This window comes from Pinus tabuliformis, chromosome 2_2 (assembly GCF_031772625.1).
Source record: "Pinus tabuliformis cultivar Carrire ecotype Pingquan chromosome 2_2, CPIR1, whole genome shotgun sequence".
NCBI classification, from domain to species: domain Eukaryota; kingdom Viridiplantae; phylum Streptophyta; class Pinopsida; order Pinales; family Pinaceae; genus Pinus; species Pinus tabuliformis.
The window spans coordinates 467,045,697-467,050,562 of NC_142300.1; the positions used below are offsets into that span (position 1 = coordinate 467,045,697).

Here is a 4,866-nt window from a genome sequence, read left to right on the forward strand (position 1 = left end):
CCTCTATTTGTATGCTAACAAGAGTAATAATTGTAATGCAACATAGTCCTTTCCTCTCCTCTATTTGTATGCTAATTAATTGATTAAAAGTTGTGCGGAATGCTCCACACAATGAAAGCAAAAATCTCTCCACACAAAACTCTTTGCACAAGCTTCAACTATAATTTAATTGGCAGGCTTACTCATAGGTTAACAACACGTGAGTATGGATAGAATAGTTTAATAAGCTCATAGGTAATAATAATTGATATTCATATGAGTGTACTTTGGCTCATGAACAATCGTTAATTCAGCTTTCAAATTAATCATCAATGAATAGAGGTAACTCCATGGAGTCTAGAAAATTTTCCACGTAAATATTTAATTATGAGTAATATTGACGTTTTAATACAAAGGCGACAGTGTAAAAATGAATGATTTACTTGCACTGAAACTCGTCCAACTCATGATTTTGTGCTTTGTTCATTATGTTTATTTATTTTTCTACGTTAGAATATTCTCATTTACGTACTGGTGACAAGAATGGAGCATTTCCGACATTATGCTCGTGTGACTGCATTAGATATAAAAATTTCCACGAATTGCCACTGAATGTGAATACAAATAATGGCGCGGAACTTTGTCATAACAAGTGGGGATCCCAAGATAGACATAAACGATGGAAGGAGCAAAGTGACGAGAAGGAAAAAGAATGAAGTGGGACCAATAGAGGATCGCTATGCATCACAGTTTTCCTCAGCATAGCGGAAGATCTCTGGGAGGTGACTGGAGACTCAAAAGAGCGTCAGGTCCATTGTTAACCACAAACACCATGGCCAATCCCCATGTTATGTGCACGTCCAAGTGGCAGTGCATCACCCAAGCGCCTGCAATAAATAATGATCACCATAATTACCACTATGCGCAAAGTAGGATCCAATATTCAGGACACCAGTACAGAAGGAAAGTGGAATGCTGTGAAACAAATTAAATGCTCACCAGGATTGTCAGCCACGAATCTTATTGCAGCCCAGCCATTGACTGGAACGTTCACAGTGTTGCGCATAGGAGGATCCACCAGGTTGAACTTCTGAGGATCGGTTTGTGCATTATAATTGCCAAAGCCTGCTCCCACGATGTAGAAGTCATAACCATGGAGATGGATAGGATGGCTTTCACCCGCAAATATATTGGTTCCTTGAAGAATTACTTGCACCGTCGAGTTATATTTAAGAACTTTCACTCTTGTGGCTTTCACAGGGGACCAGAGGCCTCTGCTGATGTTCTGTGCGGTATAATCAAATCCCACGGAAGGGATATCAGGGAAGTCCGTGGAGAATACTCCTTTCATGCCAAAATGCTGAGCTTGAAGGATGGAAGAAGTGGTTGGCGGGACAAATGATATGTTATTCATACTTGCTGCAAATCTTGATCCGTTGGGACCTCCACAAGACTGCCCTGGACATTTGATCAACCCCAAACCGATGGTGTAGAACAGATTCTCCTCCACACTCTGAGGAACGAAGACTGGGTGGTCGTGTGAGCCCAAGCTTCTAAGACCATTAGCGAAGCTAGTAGCACTGTTGGTGTCGTTATAGAATGGAAGATTAGGCATGGCTGGAGTTGAAGTCTTAGAGCTTCCCTCGTATTCTAAAATGGCAGTGGTAGTGGTGTTATCGAAGGGAATTCCTTGTCCGCTGGAATATGCTCGAGCAGCCATGTAGTATCTACCTGTAGCCTGATTGGCAGTGAGAAGTATGTCTGTTGTCTGGCCGGGGCCGAGCATCAGAACATTCGTCTGAAAAGGTTTTGTATACAAGGCATCCACAGCGACAACTGTCATTGTATGGCTAGCAATGGAGAAGAATAGGTCAGTATTGAGTGCAGCGTTGATAACACGTAGAAGATTAGTTTCCCCACCTTTCATCGAGCTTACTAAATTCGGAAATATCTGAATAGATTCAGTCTAATGTACCTGAAGTAGAACATTTGTATAAGTCGCCTGGTTGTCCATTTATAGTAAATGCATCTGAAACGTTGGGGGCAGCTCCTGTTCGGGTTGCTTGATTCACAACATCCATGGGATTCCTATTCCACCATTCTCCTGTCAATGCAAACAGGGTCAAATATTTCAATCGCATTACAACTTAAATTGAAATGGTGCACAATTAATATTTCTAACAGAAGAACATAAAACATTGAATAATGCGGCAGTATACCTAGAAGAATGGGAATCTGGCGATGCGGCCTGGTAAAGGTAAAGGGATAAGTGGTGTCCAGCCTTGGCAAGATGATCAGGGCTCCATACACAGTAGCTCGAAGCCATGAACTGTGTGCATGCCACCATAGAGTCCCTTCTTGACCAGTGATGGTGAATTTATATGTGTAACTTCGCCCTGGGCGAATGGGGCATTGTGTTATAAATTCAGGTCCATCGGACCACCCTGTGCGAAATTGCCGCACTCCGTGCCTGTAAATAGAAGCATAAACAATTTATTCCTTTTAAAATTATGCATTAACATCAATATGATGCAGTACTACTCGGTGGGCTAGAGACGTACCAATGAATGGTAGCGTTATATTGCGCCTGGTTGTGCACTTTCACTTTAAGTTTGTCTCCGTTTCTAACATGCAGCGTAGGACCCGGGAACTGTCCGTTCACAGTGATGATATTGTGTGTCCCACATAACCTTTTAACAGGTGTAGATCGAAGCTGAATTTTGCGATTAACCAGCCACAAACATCATTACTTTAAATTGACATGACTAGTGCAGGTGACACATATTCAATGAACCGAGGCAACTACTAAAAATAATTTCCCAGAGAAATTAGTGTGAAAGAATTTACGATGTGTGTATCAATGTTATTGACAGAACGGCCATGAAGTGCATCCATAAAGCAATCAAATAATACCAGAAAAATCTCCCGCAATATAGCTCCTTTTTCTACCAAAATATAATATACGTTTACATGGAGAATATTGAAGGTGGGAAGACATACAACGAATATGTGAGTGTGTAGCTTCGCCGAGACCATAGCAGTGAACAAGGTTAGGCATATGACCATCTCCACAAATCTGGCTGCAAATGGCTGCGCGGACAGATGTTGATTGAACGCCTCCATTGCCTATAGATTGATTCACCAGAACGATCCGAACTTGAAACTGCACAGAATTGAATTGACAGTTGAAGAGGAAGGGACGAGATAGGCATGGATCACAAAATTGCCGAGATCAAGTATTTATATTTATCAATTGAACTCAGTTCAGTTCAGTTTGGTGATTGGTCTATGTTCGAATTGTTAAAGTCATTATAAAATCACGGCAAAAGCTGGTGAAGCTGAAAGTCGTTACAAAAAGGCTAAAATCGGTGAGCTGAACTCCAGATTAAAGATGAAAGCACACTCAAACCGTTGTACAACATCCGAAAGGTCTGTTCACTCGATGACGGCACCACCCCAGGGAATCGGGAATCAATCATCTGACCTGCCATCCATATATTATCTTTGGTGGAGACATGAAGACTATGTTCATAGTCTCTCTAATCATTTCTCCCCATTATTAATTATGGACAACATCATGTACTGCAAGAAGCAACAATGAAAGCTCCACTAAGATTGTTATCAAATTTTGTGTGCACGGAGAGGGTTTAAATATCTGATTAGTTATATTGTTTTCGTACGTTGAAATATCTTTGTAAAGAAGTGTTGATTTTAAGTCCGATCATAATAATTATTCTTGTAAGTTAATTGTAAACAAATAGTGCATTCAAAATAATTATGAAACGACCCATGATCATTATGGATGGTAAAGAAATAATAATAAAGAATTTAATGGATGGTAAGGAAATAATAATAAAGAATTTAATATGATGTATGGTTTTTATTTAATTAAAATGAGAAGTTAATATAAGGTATATTTTTTACTTTAAAAATACTTAAAAAAATTGTATTTAATATAGAAGTATTTGTATATAACTAATATAGATTTATCTTAACTCTCGAGGGATCAAATCTCTCTAGGTGCAAACTTTTCTTCAACTTTTCCACTCAAAAAAGAAGTTTGCACCTCAAGAGATTTGATCCCTCTTGGCGCTTGATAGATCTCGGGTTAAGATGGATCTATGTTTGTTTTAGTCATTATCTCCCTCTCTATCTCCTTCTCTCTCTCCCCTTCTCTCCCCCTTCATCTATGTGTCTCGCTCTCTCTCCCCCTCTTTCTCCTCTCCTCTCTCTCTTCCCTCCTCTCCTCTCTCACTCGCTCTCTCTCAATCTCTTCCTTGTCACTCCCTCTCTCTCTCCAACTCTATCTCTCTGTGTCTCTACTCTTCCCTTTCTCACTCTCCCCCTCCAAATCCATCTCTCTCCCTCCCTCTCTCCTTTTCTCTCACGAGTCCTCTCTCTCTTCCTTCCTCTCTCTCTCATCTCCCACCTCCCCCTGTTTCTCTCCCCATCACTCTCTCTCTCTCTCTCTCTCTCTCTCTATTTCTCTCTCCCCTCCAACTCTATTACTATCTCCCTCACTCTCTCCCTCTCTCCACCCTCCCTCTCTCTCATCCCTTCTCTCCCTCCCTCTCTCTCCTCTCTCCCTCGCTTTCTCTCCATCTTTCCCTTTTCACTCCCTTTCTCTTTCCATATCTATATATATCTCACTCTCTCTCCGTTCCTCATCCTCTCCCTCTTTCTCTCTCTTCCCCTTCTCTCCCTCTCTCTCCTTCTCCTTATCTTCCCTCCTGCTATCCTTTCTCGCTCACTCTCTATCCATCTCTCCCTTGTCACCCTCTCTCTCTCCAACTTTCTCTCTTGATGTCTTTCTTCTTCCCTCTCCCTCCAACTCCATCTCTCTCACCCTCCTTCTCTCCTCTCTCTCAAGTCCTCTCTCATTCCTTC

General features: G+C 41.3%; 1 pseudogene; it reads right to left on the bottom strand.

The window, feature by feature from the left end:
• Positions 1 to 402: 402 nt before the first annotated feature.
• Positions 403 to 3,174, bottom strand: LOC149193338 (laccase-12-like; annotated as a pseudogene).
• Positions 3,175 to 4,866: the final 1,692 nt, after the last annotated feature.